This window comes from Rhinatrema bivittatum, chromosome 4, assembly GCF_901001135.1.
Source record: "Rhinatrema bivittatum chromosome 4, aRhiBiv1.1, whole genome shotgun sequence".
Lineage (NCBI taxonomy): Eukaryota > Metazoa > Chordata > Amphibia > Gymnophiona > Rhinatrematidae > Rhinatrema > Rhinatrema bivittatum.
The window spans coordinates 60,506,749-60,532,782 of NC_042618.1; the positions used below are offsets into that span (position 1 = coordinate 60,506,749).

The 26,034-nt window shown below is 46.2% G+C and overlaps 1 protein-coding gene across 1 annotated transcript in view; it reads left to right on the plus strand.

The window, feature by feature from the left end:
* Positions 1 to 26,034, plus strand: part of LOC115089340 (golgin subfamily A member 6-like protein 1) — a 223,545-nt gene that overhangs the window by 30,002 nt on the left and 167,509 nt on the right. The window lies entirely within an intron of this gene.

The window sequence follows — 26,034 nt, forward strand, 5'->3', positions numbered from 1 at the left end:
AAGACATCATCATTGTTAAAGAAGGGCTCCGGGAGGAGGAGCTCATTCAACTGGACATCTGTAAAACTAAGGATGTCTTTCCAGGGCGAAAAAGACAGGGTACTGTCTGTCAGACATATGTACAAACTACGCTATAGAATTCATGCGTTTTAATCGGGACGCTGTGTTTTTCTGTGTTTCTCAGCTTTTTTCAAATCCAAATCAGGTTATTTTTCATTACGACCAGTTATTGATGCAAGAATTTTGTTTTTTTATGAACTACGAACCACAACTGAAAAGCGGCGACCCAGACCCCGATTTTCTAGCAATATATTCAGTCTGTCAAATGCATCTTGTTAGACGTGGCTTAGAAGAGTTAGTCGGCACACTGCGCTGCTTTTTGCCAGTACTTTTCTTCAATTTGGTAGATCGTTTTTTAACAGAATTGAACAAGGGCAGTCGGCAGGTCACAATTTTTATAGTCAGTTTAATATTCGATATATGCTACTGTGCTAGAGACACATTCACATTTATTTATTATTTTTCTTGAATCCCTTTTAGTATGCGGCACCATTAGTGAATGGAACCGATAGATGTTTAAGCACAACTTACTTCATTTAAGGTGTGTCACATTTATATTTCAAGAGTATTAGTATTTTCCTATTGCTACATTTTTTGTGTCAATATATTAAATTGAGGATTTTTACAGATATGTCTGTACTGCGGATGGTTTTCTGAATTCCATTGCGATTTTTCAGTGTGTTCACATTTAAGGCATTAAATCTATTTCTTCATTAATTGGAAAATAATATATATAGGTCTCTCACGATTTTTAAGATTTCATATTGATGTTGTTCACATGCTCTTTATTTTATTTCCAGTCTATATGTTACGTTTATTTATATATGTTTTTATACATGTTTTATTGATCCAATCTTATGTGAGGTTCTTAATATAGTTTGTTTTTCATTTAATTTAATTTAAATTTGGTCTGGTGTTTTAATTATTTTATTAATTTTGTATTCTAATTATTTTATGATTTTTTTTGTATTTATAATTTACTGAATTTATATATATGTTCATTTATAGCCCCTGAGGCAGCCATTGGAATGTGGCGAAAGTCGGCCTGAGTCGGGCATTTTTAAACAAGTACTATACGTCTCTACCAATAAAAGATTTGGAAAAGACTCTCTTGGGCATCTACTTCTTTGTTGTTTCCTCACGGCTTTGTAAGATCGCCTGCTTTGCTGTTTTCTGGGCTACTATCAAGGAAGACGCATACTCCTATGAGGCGTCATGCTCCAACTGTGCCAAACATAAGCCTACTTCTGGTCAGCCTTGGGGATTGCTACAACCGCTGCCAGCTCCGGAACAGCCATGGACTCACATCGCTACTGACTTTGTAGTTGATCTACCTCTTTCTGGAGGAATGAATACCATCTGGGTCACAGTTGACCATTTCAGCAAGATGGCTCATTTCGTGGTGCTGCCTGGCTTACCCTCAGCCTTGGAACTTGCAAAGCTCTTCATCGCATACATCTTTCGCCTTCACAGCCTACCGAAGCGCATAGTCTTGGATAGAGGATCTCAATTCACGGCAAAATTCTGGAAGGCTTTGTGCAAGCTATTTGACATCTCTCTGGATTATACATCTGCCTATCATCCACAATCAAATGGACAAACTGAAAGGATGAATAGGACCCTGAAACAGTTCATTTGGGCCTATGTGAGTTGCCATCAGAATAACTGGGCCAAACTGTTACCTTGAGCTGAATTTGCCATTAATTCACATCCAGCATCATCCACTGGATCAACACCATTTGAAGTGGTATATAGAAGTTTACCTTCACCGCCACTTCCACTGAAGTTCTCAGTGTCATTCCCAGCAGCTCCATCCACTGCTGATGATATCCATCAACTATGGACTCAGACTAAAGAAATGCTAATTAAAGCAGGTGATCGAGCAAAGAAGTCCTATGACACTCACCATTCTAAAGCGCCTGTGTTTCAACCTGGTGACAAAGTCTGGCTATCAACTAAGCATCTGAGACTAAAGTTACCCTCCACTCGATTTGCTCCTTGCTACGTTGGACCATTTCCAATCCTTCGACGTCTTGGCAACATTACATACAGTCTGAAGCTACCGCCTGTATTGAAAATCCACAACGCATTCCACGTTTCACTTCTGAAACCACTCATTCTCAGTGAGTTCTCATCCAAGTCTCCTGAACCATCTTCTATCAATGCAGAAGAAGACCTAGATTACAAGGTCGAAGCCATTCTAGATGTAAGAAGATGTGGCAAGACTTGGGAATACCTTCTGTCTTGAGAAGGATACGGCCCCGAAGAAAATTCTTGAAGAGATGCTTCATCAGTTTCACCAGATGCATCCTCGGAAACCAAGACCTGGTGCAAGAGTTGGAATCCGCCCGTTGAAGGGGGTACTGTTGCGACCGTTGGTCTGCGACGGCTTCGCCCCACCTACCTCACTCTTCTTGCGACTCCTCCCGCTCATCTTGGACTTCTGGCTGCCACGGCGTCTGTCTGCTGACCTCTTTGGCGTCCCCGGACCGGCTTTGGTGCTGCTTCTCACCATGCTCCTCTAAGGTACCATGGGGCGTGTGCGCACGCTGCCCTCATCTTTATTTTCTCGTTGGCGCGAACCTCAGGGGCATCCCCCTGAGATGACGTCACACTGCCCGGATATTTAAGCCTACAACTTTTGCTAGCTAATCGAGTTAGCAACCGGAACTCTACGGATGGGATTCGCTCTCCATACCGAAGCTACTCTGCCACTCCAGCGCTATCTGGAACTCTTATTGCTAACGGGGTACCCGCTCCTCGGGGGCCTCTTCTAATTCTTTCAGGTGCTCTCAGGAAACCGGTACTCGCTCCTCGAGGGCCCATGTTCCCTGAGTCGCTGCCTGCATCTACAACCCTTTCTACTTGGAAGACTTCACGAACAGTTTCCATTTGTGAGTACAACTACCACCTATTCCACAGTACTGCTTCCCTGGAACCAGGTACTCACTCCTCGAAGGCCTGCCCTCTGTTCCAGTGCCAGACCTCTCGTCTAGTGGAATCGCTGTGTGAGTACAATACCACTGAGTCTCTCTACTCTAAGGGATCAGGTACTCTCTCCTCGAGGGCCTGCTCTCCCTGTCTCAGAGCTTCTCCTATTCTACCTGGGACTCTGTATGTTTCTCACTGTGTACTCATAACTCTCAGTCTCTTTCCACTACAGCACAGCCAAGCAGAGGATTCGCTGTTCCAGCATCCTGTGGGATACTCGCCCAGCCAGGCTCAACATCTACTATGCACTGCTGCCACCTCTGGTGGTTTCCAAAACTGTTTAAATAAAGATTCAAATCTGTGTTTGTGTGTCCAGAGTCTAGCCTGACACCGTGGTCCCTCACGGGACTGCCCCCAGTGGGCGTGGTCATCTGCCACAGTGTCCAAGGATCCACCCAAAAATCAATAACCATAACAGTGGTATGCTACAGAATTTGGGTGTATTTTGTATGGTATATGTGGATGACCTTCAGTTGTTTTTTAAGATGGTTCAGGAGATAGGGGAGGTTTTTCAGGAAATACAAAGTGTTCTAAAAAAGGTAAAAGACTGGATGCAACAAAATTGTTTACTTTTAAATATTTCAAAAACTGAGGTTCTTCATATTTCACGTAATGTCAATAATAAGCTCCCTCCCATCTGGTTTTGGATGATTTGGTTTTGCCTATTCAAATTAGGCTCAAAAATTTGGGAGTTGTGTTTGATAATGGGTTTTCTTTTCAGGATCAACTCCAAACAGTGGTATGGATTGGTTTTTATAAATTGTGGAAATTGCAACGGTTAAAATATATTCTGGACAAGAGGGATTTCAGGGTGGTAATACAAGCATTTATTTATTTGACATTCAATTATTGCAATTTCCTTTATATGGGTCTTCCACATTGTCATCGAAGGGCATTGCAATTAGTAATGAATGCTGCTGCTCGTTTGCTGACTGGGGTGCCTTTGGGGGCTCATATTTCCCCTGTGCTGGAGACCTTGCATTGGCTTCTAGTTGAACAGAAAACCAAATTAACATACTGTCCTTGACCTTTAGGGCCCTGCAGGGGGAGGGCCAGAATTATTTTAAGAAGGCAGTAGCTAGGTACTCTCCTAATAGACCCTTTCAGTCTCAGAAGGAGGCTTTGTTAGTAGTTCGTAGTGTTGCTAAGGTAAAGCTGCAGGAGACGAGAAATAGGGCTTTCTTTAGAATAGCCCTGCATCTGTGGAATGGTCTCCCTGAAAATTAGACAGTTGCAGGATTTTTGTGCTTTTCGCAAATAGGTAAAAGCTTGTTTGTATCGCGTGGACTTTGAGTGATGTTTTAAGTACTATATGTATGTGGGGTGCGTGTGTGGTGTATTTTAAAAATTCTGTTTAAAGGTTGTATTATTATGTATTGTTGTAAAATGCCTAAAACGGTGGTCTGGTAATTGGGCGGGTTATAAATTGCTGTAAATAAAATAAATAAATAAATGTTCTGCTTGGAAGAAAGGGTAAAGAATATAACTATTGATTACAAGATAATAAATGTATTATCAAAGTCAGAAAGAGCAGCATATTATCTGAGTTTAAGGCAGATATGTTTTGGCATATCTTTTAGCACATAACTTCCATCTTCTCATAGTATTTTAAGACATCTGTATTTGTGTTTAGTTGTACTGGTATCTCTGTAAAAAATAACTGAGGAGAAGTTATGAAAAATAAAAAGACATCTGAAAAAGGCAAGCATTTGCAATCCACATGCCTGGAGACAAACTAGTCTGATTCCAGCCTTTCTTAAAACAGCATGTCTTTATTATATCTTCACACATGCACAATAATAAACATTCTTCCCTTCAGAACAGTGTACTCTCTCTACTTTCAGTTCAATATTGCTTCCCTCAGTACTCACAGTTCACCTATGACTCAGCTCAGTGTTTGGAGAGTGTCATGTTACAGGAGCTGCCTTACTCCTGGAGACCTGGGCCTGGTCTGGTTATCACCACCTGGATCCCAGCTCTTATTCCCCAGTCTATGGCTATGTCCTCTGAGCCCCATCTGTGCAGCAGGATCCTGCCCATAGAATATACTCTCCTTAAGGAATGTAAGGTGGACCAGGCATCTAGACTGGTCCTGCACAGGTAAAAAGATGAACACTAGGGGCACTATCTCACACACACACACACACAACCCATGATACGCAGCAGAGGACACTAAAGGGGTTAAGGAGGACTACAAATCCCAGGTTTTTAGAGGTACCACCTGACCCATGGGCCGACGGAGAGCTGGAACAAGTGCCTGAATTAAGCGGTAGTGATTCAGACACAGCTGAATCGATAGAGGAGGGCGTGCCGGAATGGTGGAGGTGGACAGAAAAGCCCAGCTCCGAAGAGGATCAGGACATGGAGGTAGACTCCCGGATGGAGGAATCTTCAGGTTCTGCCACAGAGACTAAGTGACCTGACATGGGGGATGGGATGTTACCTGTAGTTTAAAGGAATGGGGTTTTTTTTATCTCCTGTGGGGAAAACCTGCTGTGCATAAGCTGTTTTGGTTTGGGAAAGCCACTGACCACAGCATAACTGAGGGGAGTTGGGGAGAGTTGTGCATTTCCCCAAAGGCAGCGGTAGTGGCTGGCTTGAAAGCCAAGTTATTGTTACTGTGTTCCTGAGAACTGGTGGAATTTCAAGTGAAGAAGAAAGGAGACAGAACTGTTGAATTGCATTATAGACTATCTTGTAAAAACAAAACAAAACTGTGTTTTTGTGCTATTTTGGAGAGGGGCTGGCTTTACCAACCCCTCCTCCTAAGCTGAGCTTAGGCTAAGCTAGGGCAGTGCAGGCCGGGACCAGGGCCTGGGAGTTTACAAGCATCCGGATGGTGTACAAGGAGAAGAGTGATCCGAAGGAGAAGGGATCTGGGAGCCAGAGGGGTGGTGGAGCAGTGCAGTGGAGGCTTTGATCCTTAACAATATATATGACCTATATATATATACACGTCAGAGAAACCTAAAATAGGGTAAGTAGCACCACTCTTGAGTTATGTTTCGGAGGGTGGACCCCTTGCCCGAAGTGGATTTGACACTACCTGTGGGGGAAACCCCCACAAGTTCCCACCGTCGGTAGACGAAGCCGGGATGGTGCAGAGACACCGCAGGAGCTTCACCACTACCAGCCCGCGTTCCCCTCAGTTTGAACCTTTGGATACCGGGGTCGGCTGGACTTTCATGGGGTCTCTGGAAGAAGAGGAGATGAACTAGGTGGAGCTTTGGGTCGGGTCCAGGAGCAGCCATGAGGACACTAGAGTAGAGTCGTAGACGAGAGTCAGGACAGGCAGCCGTGCTCGTAGTCGAGGTCCCAGGCGTAGGTCGGGACAGGCAGCAATACTCGTAGTCAGGGTTCCAAGCGAGGGTCGAATACCAGAAGAACGTCAGCAGACCGGAACGCAGGCCAGATTCTCCGTGGAGGAAACTGGAACGGAACCTAGAAAGCCAGAAGTCAAGGCAAGGTCTGTGAGCCAGGCCTTGCCTTAAATAGGAAAAGGAAGGCAGGAGGGGCCGCAGCAATTTCCTGTCACGGCCCCCTTAAATCCAGAGAGGAAACGCGGGCACATAGAGGAACCCAGTGGGGGAGGGGCCCACGCTGAGAACAGCCTGCGCATTGGGGAGGCCCTCATCGCGAGGCCTACCCGTGCGGCAGCAGAGGAGACCGCGGGGAAGAGCCCCAGAAGCGGCTGGCTGCCGCAGCCAACGTGCCCAGCCTGCAGCAGCAATGCCGTGGCGGTGAGTGGCAGATGCCAGTCGCAGGGCACCATGGACAGCAGACATGGGACTGAAATCTTCCCAGGCTAAAAGGTATTCCCATTTGCGGCCCTGTTTCTGGACATCAAGGACCTCATGGACTTGGTATGTGGTCTCATCCTCAGCCATCAGCTGCAGGGCTTCGGGAACCTTCTGAGAGGGCTAGGAGAGGACAAGAGGTTTCAGAAGAGACACATGGAAGGAGCTGTGAATTTTGAGAGAGGTAGGCAAGCAGAGTTGGTAGGTCACAGGACCTAGCTGTTGAAGCACCGTGAAGGGACCAATGTAACGTGGAGCCAGGTGCATGGATGGTACCCTGAGCCACACCTTCTCTCCTCTTTGGAATCGGGGCACTGGTCTTCGGTGATGGTCAGCAAATTTCTTGGCCGACTAGGCCACCTCCGGAAGCATCCGCTGAGTGTGGGTCTATAGTTTTCTCAGTTTTGCCGCCATCATTTGTGCTGCCGGAGATGGAACTGACAATGGGAGAGGAAGAGGAGGAACAGGTTGATTCCCATATACAATTTGGAAGGGTGATACCCCGGTAGCAGTACAGGGTGTTACGCGTACCGCCCGCGGCAGACCCGTGGCACAGCCCTCTCACCTTCTTATACGGACTCCAGCTCCTGGTTCCTCTTCACTGGCAGTAGTGGGCTGCCAGCTCTGACCTCAGGTCGCCTCCAGTGCCTCCGGCTCTGCCATGGTCTCCAGTGTTGCCAGCCAAGATGTCTCGGCTCATCAGGCCTCTCTGCGTGGCCCGCAGAGAGACGCTGCCATTGGCGCCGTGCCCCTCTCTAGGCGAGCGCGCCGCATTGCAGATTCTTTTAAAGGGCCCGTGGCGGGAACCTGGCCGTGGACCCGGATGCTGACGTCAGACTCTTCAGCGTATTTAAGCTCAGGCCTCGCTCCATAGCGTTGCCTTTGCAACAGGTCTCCTCGTACTCCTCGTATTCATTGCTGATAGAGAATCATCTCTGTCATGTTCCTGTCTCCTATGGTTCCCGGTTCCTGTCTTCCTCCTTCCTGTCCTGTCTATGTGTTGGCCTGACTTTCTGGATTTCGACTCGGTTTTGTGTGACTATTCTTTGGCTTATCTCCCACCCCAGACCTTTGCTACATTTGACCACGCCTGCCTTCTCCATGCTCTGACCATTGCCTTGATTGACTATGCCTGCCTTCTCCGTGCCTTGACCATTGCCTTGATCGACTACGCTACAGATTACTCCATGTCCAGAGTTCTACATTGCTTGCCACGACCTTCACTTGCTGCCAGCCCTGATTCCAGCCTGTCAGTGACACCTCCTCCTGTCTATCTCCTGGATGTGGACTTACAAGGCTTCGTCCTTTCTTTGCTTAGGCGCCCCCAGTTACCTTCTGTTCCATTGGTGCCTGAGTTCCTGCACCGAACTCTGTCCAGGGTAGGACTACACCACCTATCGACTGCTGGCTCTGGGCTGAACCGCCTTACTTCACGAACCAACCTTGAGGCCCACCTAAGTCCTGCCGGCCCTGGCACCCAAAGGCTGAACCCGCTGGGAACGAGGACTGGTATAGGTGAAACTCCAGCGGCCACTTACTTTAGCCTACTCCACCTGCCGATGGTGGGGACCCGCAGGTCCCTACCTATGGGTTGCGTCAACCTCACCTCGGCCCAAGGGTCCACCTCTGACACAACAGGTTGCAAAGGCCATGGACTCAATGGAGCCGCGTGCCCTCTAGGCCGTAACTGACCTGGCATCCAAGGTACAAGAACAGCAGCAATTCTTGGAGGAACTGGCTGCCTCCATTGGATGTCTTCATATCCGGCTTAATGATCGTCCTAGTGATTCTGTCTCTACCTCGGCTCCTCCTAATCCACAGCCACCTCCATCGATGCCTCAAGCCTTATTGGCACTTCCAGCGTCCCCGCGCTTCAATGGCAACTCTAGACTCTGCAGAGGGTTTATAAACCAATGTTACATGCAATTTGCTCTACAGCCCTCCGTCTTCCAAGACGAGTTGACTAAAGTCACCTTTATCCTTTCCTGCCTTGAAGGGAAGACGCTGGCCTGGGCTTCTTCCCTGTGGGAACGCTCGGACACTTTGCTGAAAGAACTGGCTCAATTTGTGGCTGTATTCAGATGAACTTTTGATGATCCTGGGCGACATGCCCTGGCAAGCACCAGCTTACTACACCTTCGACAAGGTCAAAGAAGTCTCTTTGATTATACCATTGAGTTTCGGACTTTGGCTACTGAGCTCGCTTGGCAGGAAAGACTGCCTCCAAGCTATCTACCTGGATGGACTCTCCCCGCAGCTGAAAGATGAGCTGGCTGCACAAGTGCTCCCTTCCTCTTTGGAGGACCTTATAGACTTGGCAGACCAAATTGACCACCGTCTTCAAGAGCGTCACCAGGAGAGTCAAATGCCCAAGAAACCTATACGGGTTTGCTCCTGTTCACCTCCCATTTCCAACCCTGCTTTCGGCAGCGATACCAAAGTGGTCAAGACGGAAGAGCCTGTGCAGTTGGGTCGTGGGCGGCTGACACTGGAAGAGCGCCTCCGGCGGAGACAAACCAGTCTGTGTCTGTATTGCGGAGCACCTGGCTCCATCTACTGACTTGCCCTAACCGTCCGGGAAACTCCTTGGCCAGAGTTCAGTAGGGGTCCTGAACTTGGGTGCAACTTCTCCGGCCCCTCAGTTATCTGTACCAGTTACTCTGATCTGGGATTCCCGATCCTTCCCGGTTCGTACTCTGGTAGACTCCGGAGCAGGAGTTAATTTTATTCTCAAGGACCTTGTTCAGCTTTTGGGTATAAAGACCCGTTCACTTGTCACATCGCTATGCATTGCTTCTATCTATGGAGAGCCGTTACCCTGCCGAATTTCCTTGACTACGGAACCTGTCCAGTTGCACACTGGGGCCTTACATACCGAGGAACTTGAATTACTAGTGTTGGAGAAATCCATCCATCCTATAGTGCTTGGACTCCCTGGCTACAGAAGCATTCTCCCCAATTCAACTGGGGTTCGTTGCAACTGGAGGAGTGGGGTCCCACCTGCCACCAGTCCTGTCTTCAGAAAGTGACACCACCTCCTGTGGTGACGGCCTGCTCCGTATGCGGCCTTTGAGGACGTGTTCTCTAAACAAAAGGCTGACCTCCTTCCGCCTCTCCGAAGGTTTGATTGTCCAATTGACCTCCTTCCAAGAACAACTCCTCCTCGTGGACGCACCTACCCTCTGTCTCTGCCCGAGTCGAAGGCAATGACAGAATATATCCAGGAAAATCTTGCGAAGGGATTCATTCGCCCATCTATGTCTTCCGCTGGGGGGGATTCTTTTTTGTGACCAAGAGAGACAGGTCACTTAGGCCGTGTATTGACTACCGCAGCCTCAACGCCATTACTCGTATGGATAAATATCCCTTGCCATTAACATCCAAATTATTTGACCGTCTCCAGGGTGCCTCCATATTTATGAAGCTGGATTTGTTATAAATCTGCTGTCTGGTGGGAGGAGCAAGCAGATGGGAGTTAGCAATCTGTTATGGATCAACTTCTGGAGAGGGAGGAGTTAGCAATCTGTTAGATTATAGCTCCCATGGAGGGAGGAGTTAGCAATCTGTTGGGAACTAACTCCTACAGAGGAAGGAGTTATCAATCTGTTATGATCCCATGAGGAGTTATCAATCTTGTTAGGTTTGCTAGGGAGTAGCAATCTTGTTATGCTTCAGCTCCTGTGGAAGGAGGAGTTAGCACACTGTACCAGCGGAGTGCTTGGAGAGGACACTCAGCTATAGAGGAATATAGATAGGTGGATCCTTGGGCCAATGGCAGATGACTGCGCCCCCAGGAGGATATCCTGAGAGTGACCACCGGCTAGGCTTGAGTACGGAGACAGAAACAGATAATTCTTTTATTAGACAGGTTAGTAGAACCACCAGAGGTGGCAGTAGTGAGCAGATATGCCCCGCAGGGCTGAAGTCCCTCAGGTACTGGAACTGCGATTCCATGGTTGAGCTGTAGAGAAACTATAGATAGTGAGTAGACAGGGTATGCTGTGTTCATAGCCAGAACTGGATGACAAACTCACATAAGGTCTAAGAAGCTCAGTAGCTGGAAAGGGTTAGGCCCTCGAGGCGCGAGTACCTGGTTCCAGGGAAAGCTCTGAGAGAGCGGTGGTAACTCACAAGTGTCTGTATCTGCGATAGCTTCTAGGCAGTAGAGAATCTTCAGATTGTTCAGGAACATGGGCCCTCGAGGAGTGAGTACCGGTTCCTATCTGCAATCTGAAATAAAGATAAGAGAGCGAGGCCCCCAAGGAGCGGGTACCCCTGGTAAGTCCGAGGAGGCAGAGTAGCTTGGACGAATCCTTGCTAACTCGATTCATTAGCAAATTCTGAGATCTTTTATATTGGAAGTGGATGACGACATCTCAGGGGGACGCCCCCGAGGTTCGCGCCCTTGTTGGTGCATACATTGGAGCGTGCACGTGCGCGCCCTACGACATCAGGAACATGGCGGATCCGCAGCGTCGTGCTGGAGAGAGACGGCAAGAAGACTTTGCGGCAGTTAGCAGTCCATCAGACCCAGATGGAGTCGCCACAAAGGTAAAGAGGGCGGAGTGAGGGCATCGAGCAGCGACGGACGCAACAGGATTTACGCGGAGTGAATAAACTGGTAAGAATCCATCCTGATGCCATTTGGAAAACTGCCTTCAACACCCGGGACAGACAGTACGAATACTTGGTGATGCCCTTTGGCCTCTATAATGCGCCCGCAGTATTCCAAGGAATAGAAACATAGAAATTACGGCAGAAGAAGACCAATAGGCCCATCCAGTCTGCCCAGCAAGCTTTCACACTTATTTTCTCATATTTATCTGTTACTCCGACCGCTGAGTTCAGGGCCCTTATTGGTAGCTTTTTGATTCTAATTTTCTTCCACCCCTGGCATTGATGCAGAGAGCATTGTTGGAGCTGTATCAAAGTGAAGAATAAGGCTTAATGTTTGAAGGTAATAAGCGTCGTATCGAGCAAGTTACCCTGATGTTTGTATACTCGTACTGCTCAGATCAATGCCTTGTTAGATGTTGGCTGGATGTAAATCCTATTTCTTCATTCCGCCTGCCGTTTGGTGGGATAAAGGTTATTAGAGTTGATCCCATTAGTTTTAAAGGCTTTGCATATGTAAATGAGACATAAGACCCCCATGTGCCCGAGTGAGACCAAGATCAACCTTGCTAGGTCCTTCAATGCCACGACTCTCTTCCAGGAGGAATGCTTTCAGCTGAAGAGAGACTACTCAGGCTCCTATAAACTGAATCTACCGAAATCGGAATCAAGTTCAACTTGGCAAAGTTGACTAGGAACCCCAGTGACTGGGAAAGCTGAATGGTCTTCGAGGGACTCTAGAACCTCTGACAGGGATGGCTTATCACCATCCAGTTATCCAGTTCTGGGAACATACATACATACACCCTGCCAATAAAGCTGCACTACTATTTCTGCCAGGCATTTCATATACACTCTTGGGGCAGCAGATAGGCTAAAGAGGAGCAGCTTAGCTTGGTAATGCATGTCCTTCACTGTAAACAAGGAATTTCTGGGGTTTGGAGTGAATAGAGATGTGCATAAGGGTTCTTCAGTTCCAGAGCACACATCCAGTCCCTTGATTAGATAAAAGGAAGAATCATCTGAAGGGAGTTCAACTTGAACCATTCCCAAACTAGCATTTTGTTCAGTCTTTGTCAACCCAGTGTAGGCCTCAATGCTCCTGTTTTCTTGGGGATTTCGAAATATTGAGCATAGAACTTCTACCCACATTTCTTGGAAGATACAGGCACGATCACCTTTTGTATGAGGAACAACTCCACTTCCAATTGTAGTTGGGAGGATTGAGATTTTGAACTGAAGACTAAAATCTACCACTTCGGAGGAAGGCGAGAGAAGCACAAGTGGTAGCCACAATCTACAATTTTCAGGACCGTCCTTGGTTATCTGGTGCCATGTGATGGGAAGGATTGAACTTTTACCTCCACTGATGGAAGTGGTCTTCAGAGCCACTGTCTGCTTACCTTTGTCACCGAACAAGTTGTCCCCTGTGCGGGGCACATCTGTGAGATGGTCATTCACATCTTCTTAAAGGCTTTAACTCACAACCATGAGTCTTTGGGCCCCAGTGCTAACACTAAAGTTCTGGCTATGATATCTAAAGCTTCATAGATGGAACAGATGGAATAAGATGCTTTTTATATTCCTCTGCTTCTTCCACTGTCCAGTGAACATCCTTCTGATCTGGGTATGATGACTTTGCTTATAGAAACATTCATGTAGATTCTGTACTAGAGTTGTGAGCTTCCATCCAAGCATTCAACATAGAAATCTGGAAGTACTTTTTGCCAAAAAGGACTCGAAGAACTTTGTCTTTCCCCTGTTGAAATATAACAGTGCATTTAGCACACTTCAATGCTGATCTGACCAGTATCTAGTGTTGTGGGAGCTAAATCATCCCAAAACCTGTGGTAGCTTGTATGCTATATTTTAAGTCTTGTTTCTGAGCCACCAGGAAGCACAGTGATGGCATCTGCCAAATCCTTGACAGGCAGTCCTGGAGAAGCTTATGGACTGGGATAGCCACAGAATCTGCTGGAGGTTGCAGAAACTGAAGACATCCATTCTCAGATTCTTTTTCTTCTTAACACTGATATTTATAGTCTTACCCAATTTATCCAAGAATCTGGCATGAGGTATGTTGCAGCAAGTCTGGAAGGGGATCAGATAGAATCTCTGTGGAGTCCTCCTCATCACCTGACAATGGAGAAACCCTAGGCCATGACACCATATTGAAGATAGCGACCAAGGTGAAGACCTCTGCTAGATTGTAGGGGAAACATCCGGATAGAACTCACACAAGATAGAATCCACTTTGTCATCATTTGATCCTTGAAGGGACTTCTCTGGAAAATAATCCAACAGTTCTTAGTGAGGACTTTACCACAGGAGCTGTTGGCACTGTATGTACACACCAATGTGGGCAGGGCTGGATTTAGGCATAGTCAATGTAAGCAATTGCCTAGGGCACCAAATTTTGAAATCACACAAAAACTAGGACTCCACCTATTGCTCTCTGACTTCCAGTGTTAAAACTCCCCACTCACTTTTTCTCCTTTTCTGAAGCAGTACCAGTTGTCTTCTTCAGCCCCCATGACCCATGGGACGACTGAGCTTCTGGGGGCCAACCCAGTTGTGGGCCCACGCCTCTTTCTAAGGCTCCACAAGCCACGCTGCTGATTCTGGTGGGGCCATGCTGCTCTCGCTATGCTACGCTACAGCTCTGAGAGGACGCCTCTGCTGGCTGCTGATACTAGGGATGTGCATTCGTTTTGAACGAATGCGCAATCTGCAATGTATAGGTCCCTATTTGTTGCATTTGTGGGGTTCCGAAACATATGGCAAACCCCCACAAATGCAACGTATCATTAACGAATAAACCCCCCACCCTCCTGACCCCCAAGACTTGCCAAATGTCCCTGGTGGTCCAGCCGGCACCATCTTGTGCTCCTACCATGTAACAGGAGCCAACCAATGGCACCAGTAGTCCCTGTGACATAGTAAGGGCAAAGGCTATCGGAGCCATTTTGAATACCGGCAGCCGACGGCAGGAGTGCAGGAGATCGCTCCAGGACCCCCGCTGGACCACCAGGGACTTTTGGCAAGTCTTGGGGGGGGGGGTCAGGAGGGATTGGGGGTCATAGTTAATTACATTTAAAGGTTGGGATGGGGTTTTTTTTTCAACTTTAATGGGAAACGAATACCATATGTAACTAATGGACGAATCGGGGTCCTCCAAAAACGGATGCAACGGATTTGGGTCCCGACGAATACCGAATCGGATGAATCCGTCCCTGCTGCACATCCCTAGCTGATACCTATGTCGACGTCATCACAAAGGCCTGTGATATCAGGCCATTGTTCTTTATACTATTTCAGTTTGGTGGTGGGCTGAAGATAATGGGACAAACAGATTAGATAGGGATGAAAAAAAGCATGTCAGGCTGTAGGTTTGTACACTCCTCAGTTAGGGGATATGGGTGGGGTGGGGAGGGGTAGATTGCGCCATCCACTGCACCAATGTTGCTGTTCTGGAGCAGGTGAGAGGGAGGGAATGTGCCATCCATTGCCATCAATGCTTGCCATCCGAAATTTGGGGGGGGACCATGGTTCCTGCAGCTCGCCCCCCATTCTGATATTTATGAATTTGCTCCCACTGGCTAGGAGACCCTCTCTGAGTCATAGTTGGAGGAAATACATCTTCCTCGGTAACTCAGATGGGCTTGTCTTTGCTTGGAGTTAGTGGTAAAACTGAAGAGGAGCTCAGCACCACAGTTACAACTGTGGCCAGCTCCATCAGCAATCTCGAATATCAGCACTTTGATCTACAGAGCAGTGGTTCTCAACCTTTTTCCCATCGTGACACACCTGTGTGATATACTTCTCATTACAATTCACGGCGGAAATAAAAAAATAAAAGGTCCACTATTATTTTTATTGTTAAGAATGACACAAGGGAAGATAAGTACTCTGTCTGAACAGAAATTGCATAAATGGTAAACATCCCATACCAAAAAAAAATTTCCAGCACTCAAACAGTAACCAACTTACTTAAGAAAAGGCAACACTGAAAATATTACACCAGGCCTTAAGACACCAATACACCACCTATTAGGAAAATGGATCAAACCAGGCTGCTATAGAGCCCTACACAGAAACTACATTCCAGCAGAATACATCACCTCAGTCAAATGTGCAGACCCTCACCTAACAAAGAATAAAGAGACCATAAAGCATAATTAGAAACATGCACACAAAAACTGAACTGGAAACTGCAACAAGCCAGAGAGACTGCATGCAGTGTAACAAAGGAAAAAGAGAAACTTCATTAGTCTTCAAAACAAATCAAGAAATATAAAATCAATAGCAGTAAAACCATACTAACAAAAAGAACAGATTTCAAAATAGAATGATTCTACTAGAAAAATCAAATATTGTACACAATATTGGTATTGATGCCTATATCTGGTTATTGTTGTACAAAAGATTTTTCAAACCAAACTTTTTAAGCAACATTTGTTTAACCTTTATATGTCGATTTACCAATTCAGTGTCTCAAGATTTCGACTGTTGTTAATTAACAGCTTGCTAAATGCAGCCATAATCATGTGTGAATTTACAATGTCTGAAAACAAAAATGTATGTCTAATTGTTAATTCTGAAACCCAGTCTGATTGAACTCTAACTAATGAGAACTGTTAAATTGTTTAAAGTACAAGACATTAATTATGCCTTTCACTTCTTATTGATAGCCACGGTGTTGCATTATCTCCTCAGAACATTAAATGGACTGTTCTTTATCTGTTTACAAAAGTTATAGCAAGCTTGGATGCTTGACTTCAGTTTAAACAAGGAGTTATAAAGCTGAGTCCCTCTTTCCTTAATTGTGTTACCTTCTTAGAGTGTTGGAAACCTTTTCAAGTCTCTTTGCTGAAACTGTATCTGGAGCAGACTTCAATGCCTCCTTGCAGTACAAATGCAGTGATGTTAGTGTCACATCAGGGCTCTTAGTTGTTTGTATCTGGTGGTAATTTGTATAGAACTTTATTGCTACCTGTGAAGAGCTTCAGACACAGGGCTCCTTAAGATCAATTTGTATAAAGCTTTCTTGACTCCTGTAGAGAGCTACAACCACAGAATTGCCTTCCATTGTACATTTGTAATTATGCTGATTTGGTTTCCCTGTGTTCTAAGAATCTTTTCTTATCTGCAGGCAAGAATATTTCCACAGCCATCTATACTGTTTCAATGTGGTGATAACGACCCAGCAAATGAGTTAGCAATTTAAGTATAATGGTGATGAATATGGACTTTGTTATATCTAAGGGTTACTGTAAGCAGCAGACATTAAAAAAAATGCCTCCCATTCAGTGGCTTTATTTAAACCCTTAGGGTGAACTGTGTCCCATTGGTAGATGTATCTTTGTTCTCTTCTTAGTAACTGAAGGGAAATATCGCCCCCTCTTGACAAATTGTTGCTGTATAACAAAACATTTTAAATCTTGGAGAGAATGATTGTGCTCAGTCCAATGTTGAACCACCAGGGCTTCCATTTTCCTGGTACAAATGTAACTTGCATGTTGGATCATTCTAGTTTTTATAGCCCTCTTGGTGTGGCCAATGTAAATTTTATTGCAGGGCATACTATAGTAAAGACCAGTGGTTCTCAACCTTTTTTCGGCTGGGACACACCTGACAGATGATTTTCACAGATACGTGACACACTGAACATGTGGCCATCACCGGGCTAAATGTAAACATACTTTCTGCATCCCCAGGAACCCTCTCGACCCCCCAACAATGGGTGCAGAGCAGAACTAGGGCAATACCCTGTACAACTCACCATATAGAAAAGATATTCTGGTTCTGATGACATCTCAGTCAAAGTAAAATGTGGCTGCCAGTAAAGAGAGTTTGATACCCCTCCTTATGAAAAGACAGTAATTTACCACTAATGGATGTCCTATTGAGAAAACACAACAAATAAGATTGATACAAATGCCTACATGCTAATTAAATACCTCACCTCGGTCACACACCCAGAATTGAACTTCACCAAGTACAGAAAGACCACAAATTATAAATATGGAGACAAACTGGAAAGGAAAACCAAAAACGCTACTCTGAATGCAGTACAAACCTGGAGAAATGGAAAGACAAATACAGCACCTAACATAGACCCAGGATCAGCAATAATGCACACAAACTAATCTGCACAAAGTTACACCTGTATTATGGAACGCACTCAAACAGTAACAACCTTATCTATGAAAAGGCAATACTACAAATATTAAACCAAGCCCTAAACACTAATACACCTCCTATTAGGAAAACAGAACAAGCCAAGCTGCTAGAGATCCCCACTCAGAAATAATTGTAAAACTATACTAATAAATGTTACAAAACAGCTGATGTACAGAATAACATCCAACAATTAAAAACTCAAAAAAATTATTAAATTGTCTAAATATCAATAAAATATTTCAAAACAGCAGACACATCACATAATACCCAATAATTAAAATGGTAGTCAATCAAGAAAAATAAACTTAAAAAGCCACCTTTACTTACCCTCTTGCAACTCTCCTACTCCTTTCCCTTGCAGGCCAATAGCACTCACCAGAAGTAGCAGTGGCTGCTGAAGCACTGTCTTCACAGTCCTCTTCCTTAGGGCCCACAACCAGCCCATTCACACACACCCTCTGTCTCACACACACCAGTAACTCCCTAACCAGTCTCTCTTCCTCACACACACACTAGTCTCCTCCCTGACCAGTCTCTGTCTCTCACACATATACCAGTCACCTTCCTGACCAGACTCTCTCTCTCTCTCTCACAGAAACACATCACCACTCTGAGCAGTCTCTGTCTCTCACAAAAACACATCACCTCTAACCAGTCTCTCTCTCAATCACACACATGCTCTCTCTTACTTACATACAAGCTCTCAATCACACACAAATGCTCTTGCTCCCATTCTACCACACACACACACACACACAAAGATGCCACTCACGCACCCAGGCATCCATTCTACCACACACACACAAAGCTGCCACTTACGCATTCAGGTACCCATTCTACCACACACACACACACAAAGCTGCCACTTACACACAAAACACTGCCACTCACATACACGCACCAGCAAGTTTCCTCGCTCATGTGGAGCCTCTTCTCTTTGTTTGGCCCAATAAGCCTGGCCTCCTTTCTTATTTTTTTTTTTCAAAATACTTTTTATTAACAGGGAGGCAGCTGTTAGAGGCACCCAACACTAAACTGTAAACAATGTAACCAGTAGAACAGCAATACAATGTCAGTGACAGTGAGAACACCAGGCCCCATACTTCTGCCCAATCCCTGATTTTCCTTTTTTTTTTTCAATTGCAAAACAACACACACCTCCTACCACACCCTCCCCTAATCCCATAACCCAATTCATGCATACCACAGACAGCCAACATTCACATCCTACCCCTTACCCCCCCCCCCCCCCCCACCTATAAGGACCAGTTAGGCGTGTAACCATTGAGTCGAAGTCCATCTTGCAACTCCGTAGGGAAGGTGGAGAGACAAGCATCCCAGCATGTGCAGTAGATTTTGTCTGGTTTTCGAGTTCCGACTAAAAAGTCCAGACATTCCAGTTGCACCAAGGAAGCCATGTGATTGACCCAGGCAGAAAGTGGCGGCACTGACACCAGCTCCGTTCATTCCACCAGGACAGTGCGACAGGCCAGTATAATAGCGACACTCAAATTTAGCCTTCGAGCGGCCGCCAGGAAGAGGAATCGGCGTTGAGCCATACAATATCACAGAACCTGTAACGCTTAGGGGAACTCCAGTTCATGTGCCAATCACTGCCAAAACAGCTATCCAGCATGGTTGAAGGGATTGGCAAGCAAAAAGCCTGTGTAGCAGAGTACCTTCCGTTATGCCACATTTAATGCATAAAGGGGATGTGGTCAGCAGCATCTGGAACCGGCGAACGTCGTCATATTAAACACAATGCAAGATTTTAAACTGTACTTCGTGGAGGCCAATGTCAGGTAGCAGCCTATACAAATTAGTAAAGAAAGCAGTTAGCTGGGCCCCAGTAATAGGGGAGTCCAATAATTTGGACCATCGGCTAGCCAGACAGGTCACCCGATCAGCGGTGCGAAGCTTGTGCCCCAAGTGTTTCCATCCAGTGATAGTATTGGTGAGATAGGCAGTATCAAAGAAGGTGTTCGCAAACTTGAGATCTGCCTCCAACTCAGCGGGTGTCCAGGCGAAGGACTGCAAGTAGTGACGGGCCTAAAGAAAAGCATAGAACTGTTTCGTTGATAAGTACGCACCAACGTAGCAAAATCCATCAAAAGACAAGAGGCAGGATCATACATGTGAAATGCAAAGTATCCCACTATCCGCCCAGGACTGAAATATAGCACCACTTTCCCGCCCCGGTAGAAATTCCACATTGTGTACGAAAGGGAGCAACAGGGACCGAACTCCAGACATATTGCTCAGCTGGCACAACCACCGCCAAGCCCTTATACAGGGGTACGACACTGTAGGATAATTTACACTACAGCGCGCTCCAGAGCGGGATTGAATTATGCTCAAGGGGGAGCCGGGGGCTGACATATGGGCTAACATCCCCGCTGCACACAAATGGCAAGACCCCATAAGCCATTCCCCCACAAACCGAAGTAGGCAAGCTGCATTGTACAAATGGAAATCTGGCATATTAAGCCCTCCCCGCTCCCTTGGTGGTTCTAATGCAGTGTAGGCAAGCCGTGCGCGTTTCCCTTTCCAGAGGAACTTCTGTATACTGGAGAGCAGGCGCCGGATATCTCTCCCCGTTAACCAGCAAGGTACCATGTGCAACAGATAAAGAAGTTTAGGCACCAAACACCATTTTAACCAAACCGCACCTGCCAAAGAGAGATAATGGGAGGGGGGTCCACAAGGCCAATTGTGTCTGCAGCTTAGCAATACAGGTCGAGATATTTAGAGCGTATAATTGTTTTAAGTTCCGTGGGACCCACACTCCTAAATATTTAATTTGAGCAGTGGCCCATTGAAAGGGGAAGGGGCCCACCCAAGTACCAAGTAAATGTGCATTTAAGGCCAGGGCCTCTGATTTAGTGTAATTGATTCGAAGGCCTGCCACTAGTTGGAATTGATCAAATAAGTGAACAATAACCGGCACACTGGTATGCGGTCTACCGACAAACAACAAAATGTCATCTTCAAACAGCGCTACTTTTAAGGGGTGGCCCCCACACTGATACCACTAAAACTTTTTTCCCCCTGCAAACGGATGGCCAGAAGCTCCAAAGCCAAAACAAATAGTAGTGGGGAAAGGGGGCAGCCCTGCCTAACCCCACAGTGTATGGGAAAGGCCCCCATAGGCGTCCCGTTAAGCAATATAGTGGCACTCGGGTTACAGTAGAGGATCTGTATCCATTGTAGATAGGGACCAGAAAGGCCATATTTTCGTAATGCCCAGAACATATACTCCCACGATAAAGAGTCAGAGGCCTTCTCAGCATTTAAACTCAGGATCAGTGCTTCCGCTTCGGCTTGATAGCTAAGTGTGGCTATAAGACGTCGTATGTTGCGCACTCCCTGTGGCCAGCTACAAACCCAGTTTGATCCTCATGTATTAGAGCAGGTAAAATAGCGTGTAACCTGGCTGAGAGTACTGAAGCAAGAATCTTAATATCGACATTAATCAGCGAGATGGGGCGGTAGGATCCGATCTCTAAAGGGTCTTTGCCTGGTTTGGGAAGGACCACAATGACAGATTGGTTGGCGGCCTCGGAGAGGGAAGTAGTATCCAACAGACTCCCAAAGTAGGTTTGCAGGGGCGTGAGAATAGGGAACTGCAGTATTTTGTAATATTCGGAACCAAACCCATCCTGCCCAGCGACCTTACCAAGCTTCAAGCCCTGAATCACGGAATAGATTTCCTGGGTAGTAATGGGGCGATTTAAGGCCGTAAGATCATCAGTCTATATATGGGGCCATGACAGTCCTTTGAACAATGTCTCAGCCACCTCTGTATTCATAGGCTTGACGCCATACAGCCGAGTATAGTATTCTGTAAACCGAGCCGCTATTGTGGCAGGGGCAGTCTGGTGGATGCCACGACTGTCCTTAATACCCACTACGGACGTCCTTACCCCCCTTGGGCGCACCAAGTGGGACATTAAGCGGCTCGCCCGATTTCCGTACTTGTAAAGTTGATATCGGTAATATTGAAGGGATTTTGAAGCTCGAAGGTGTAGTAAACTATTTAATGTTTCCCGGGCCGTACCTAGGGAAGCCTTGGCTTCTGGTGACAGAGCCACCATATGGGCACTCTGGGCTGCCTTAAGGATCTCAGTGAGTCTAAGAATTTCCACATTACTTTGTCTATTCCTTTTAGCCACATAAGCTATTATGGCTCCCCGCATCACCGCCTTCCCAGCCTCCCACACCGTCCCAGGATTAACATCTGTGGTATTGTTAAGTTCTATGTACTCTGTCCAACACTCCTGTAAGTGTCTATGAAACTCCTTATCCAAGTAAAGATCAGGTCTCATTCGCCATGAGAACGGAGGACAAGGACCCTGCCCACATTGTAGGGTTATAGTAACTGGAGCATGGTCTGACAGGGAAATAGTCCCAATGTTAGCCTCTTTTACCTTGGGAAACACTGATCCGAGACCAACAAGTAATCTAATCTGGAGTAGGTGTGGTGCGGGTTAGAGAAAAAGGTGAAATCCTTATCTTGAGGGTGAAGGACCCGCCAAACGTCTAATAAATGTAAACCACTACACAGAAGGTTAACCCCCGTTGTCAGGTCAGATACAGAAGTGGGTTTGGGTGGGTTAATATCTAGATTTTTATTAGCTACAATATTAAAATCACCGCCTAATATCAAATTATAGTCGGAAAAATCCGTTAGTAAACGGAGCAGGGTGGCAAAAAACCCAGGGGAGTATACATTTGGGGCATAGACATTGCAGAAAGCTATTTTCTGCTGGTATAGAGTACCTGCCACAATAAGGTAGCGGTCTTCATCATCCCGACAGGTGCGCGTCAGCTGAAACAGTAGATTCTTATGAGCAAGGATGGCAACTCCCCTTTGGCGCCTATTGTAGGAAGAATAATAATATTGGCCTTCCCAATCTCTGTAGCTTAGTGTGTTCGCCGTCCCCCAGGTGGGTTTCTTGTAGGTATGCTACCTGCGCTTTCATGCCCTTAAACAAGGTGTTTAATTAAATCGCTTTATCGGGGAGTGGATGCCATCCACATTCAGTGAGAGAATTTTAACGTGTGCCATAGTTCAAAACAGATATTATATGTAGTAAACAGAGCCAGTTAAGGCCCCCCAGCACAGAACCTTTGGGGTCCCCTCGGCCTCCCAGCCTGGACCTCGGGGAGCAGACTACCAACAATGGTACACAATTTACCAAGAACTCAAAATTACCACCCAGCATACTGTCCCTTCCCCAAATCCCCCCTAACCCCCCCATGCTACCACACACATCCACAATCATACCAACAGTCACACACACATACATTTACCCTTAACTGAGCTACAACCTCTGCTCCAAGAGGTAGAATGAACCCTAGCCGACTATTCTGCCGGAGCCAGGGACCCCCTCCCCCAGCCATCGCCCAAGGCAGTCCACAAAATAAGCAGGCCAATGTCTGTTAAACCTATCAGAGTAGCATCCGTAAATGTCATTAGTTGATGAAGAGAGAAAAAAAAAAGAGAAAATGCAGTTTACGCTGTAAAGTGAGAAAACGATGTCCTCAGCATGACTAAGAAACCGGACGATGGGGTGTAGCAAGCAGTGGTATGCAAGGCCTGATCACTTACCAGAGTGCGCCCCTCGCCCTTCTCATGTCACCTCCACAGGAAGAAATAGCCAAAGAGTCCTCGGAGCGCAAGCCCTAGTAGGCTGCTGTTAAGGCCAGAGGAGGAAGCGAAATCTCCCATGAAACTGAAATACGGAAATATATGAACTAAGCAATGAGATAGCAACCTCTCCCCTGGAGCACTGGTCTCTTCAATCCACCCCGGCATGTAGTAGAGATACAAGGAATCTGTCCGCTTCCTCTTTTGAAGTAAAGAACAAAGTTTGGTTGCCATGCTGGACTCTTAGTTTTGCTGGGTATAGTAAGGCAAACTTGATGTCCCGTTTATGGAGCGCCGTGCAGGCTGGGGCCATCAATTTCCGTTGCGCCGCTGTCCCAGCAGAGAAATCGTTGAATAGCAGCAACCGATGGCCTTTATGTTCCAGCACTTCCACTGCCAATAAGCCCTCAGGAGCTGGGTTTTGTGATCCCAGTTTAGAATCCGAGCCATAACGGGGCGCGGCCGTCCCTGGCCATTGCGCAGCGGGCCCACCCGGTGTACCTGCTCGCACTGGAGGCTCCCTGCGGCCAGCTCCAGCCCAACCTGCCTTGGGAGCCAATTCTCCACCAGATCTTTGAGCTCTCCCTCCTTTACTTCTTCAGGCAGGCCAATAATTTTCAAATTATTTCTCCGGCCCTGATCCTCCTCCAGTTTGGCCAGTAACTCCATCTGATGGCCCTGCAGATCTGCCACGTGGCGTTCTGAGGCTGCTAATCGGTCCCCTAAGTCCAAAATAGTACCTTCAGCTGTGTCAAGATGTTTGGAGTGCTCCTGCACTGCAGATTTTATGTCGTCCATCGCAGTTTGCAGCCGAATCAATCGGCTGACCAGGGCATCAGTGACACGTTGGGAAATTTTTTGCAGTGCTTCCTCGGTTACAGTAGCCATCACGGCTTCTGCAGAGGAGGCCATCACCGCCATTTTGGCGGCTCGCGGGCGATATGGTCGGTGCTCTGATTTGCCGCGGGCGCCGGTCTTGCGCATCCCCCGCGTAACTACACTCAGCAGCGGGTGCTGTAGCACATCTAGCAGCCAACCGGGGGTAAGAGAGGCGTCGGCGAGCGGCGAAAAGCGATTTTATTTAAAGTAGTGGGGAGCGGGGCCACAGAGCTCATTCCCCCTGCTTCCGCCGCTTCTACGTCATCGCCGGAAGTCCCTGGCCTCCTTTCTTCAGCTGCTGATGGCCTGGCCTGGCCTCTGGCAACAGCACACAGTGTCTCTCCGCTCTTCAGCCACCACCAGCCTGGCCTCTGGCAGCAGCATGCAGCATCACTCCTCTACCAACTGCATCGACCCACCGGGGGATGATCGATCCCCTGATAGGCCAATCCGCCCCTGAGGAAAAGGGAAGCACAACTGGGGCAGTGGGACACCGGGAGCCACGACCCACCTGCTGCTGCTTGGCGACACACTAGTGTGTCACGACACACCAGTTGAGAATCGCTGGCATAGACTACCTGTTCGGAATTGCATGTATAATGTCCACGAAGGTAATGGGTTCTGGTGCTATTGGGTAAAGCAGATTGTTGGATCTGCATTACGTGACTGCACATGACACATTTGCCACATGTGAACTGATCCCTAGGTATTGAACTGGATGTGGGTCTGTCTCTGGATGTATTTATAAGCATATCCTGTAGATTCCGGCCTCTTAGATTCGCAAAAATAGGGGTCTCCTGAAAAGGAGTATGGTCAGATAGTATATTCCAATGTTTTTTTAATGATTTTTTGGACATCACTTGTGCGGGTAGAATAAGGTAGTATACATGCCATTCTATGTGCAGGTGCTTTCTGTGATGGTTGTAGTAGCCACTCTCTATTGGCATGTAATATTCATTTGAATACTTGTTTGATTCAGTGAGGTAACCTCTCTGTAAAAATCTATTCTTCATGTTGTCTGCTTCAGTGGTTTATTCTTCCTTTGAGCTTTACATTCAGGACAAGAGGACTCGTTTCAGCACGCAACTTTATAATTAAGGCACTGGTCTGACAAGAAAGTAGAGCAATTGCATTTGCCTTTGTATAAAACTTTATGATCAAGGAATTATTTCTGTGATAATCAAATGGTTGTGGCTTTTCATGCAGTACTATTATTATAATTTTTTGAACCATGGATTTTGTTTCATTTGTTTCGTTTCAGAATGTTTTATATTTTACATGTTTTTTGTCTGCAAGTTTTTTCTATCATGCTGTTTTGTAAATTATACTAAGTTTTTTATGTGTATATAAACTTTATAGTTTGTGATATTTTTGGAAATTTTTGTGATATTTAATAAAAATTTGCTCTTTTGCTATATGCTTTATTATTAGAGTTCCATTTTTGCATTTGTTTATATTATATATTTATATATATAGAGAGAGAGGGAGTGTATTTGTGACACATTATACATGTTTTTTTCAATTGTTAAGAAGCAGTAAGAAGATTTGTCTAGGAAATCTTGAAGCTGCTTCTATATCACTGATTCAATAACCTTTGCCAAGAAAAGGATAGAAGAAATAGATAGGGATGTGCATTTGTTTGAAATGAAACATTTCCTATTTTTTTATAGTGTCTTCAAAAAGAAACAATAGAAAAACCAATGAGATTTAGTTTTTGTTTTTTTTTTACTTCGTTTTGAATAACAGAAAAGGAAAAAACCTTGGACAGGCCTCTAAAATTTCTGGAGCCAGGAACTTCCCCAGCCTCCACTGGGGGGTCCTGTAAATGCAGCCAGTCCAAGGCTGGTCCTCTGGCCAAGG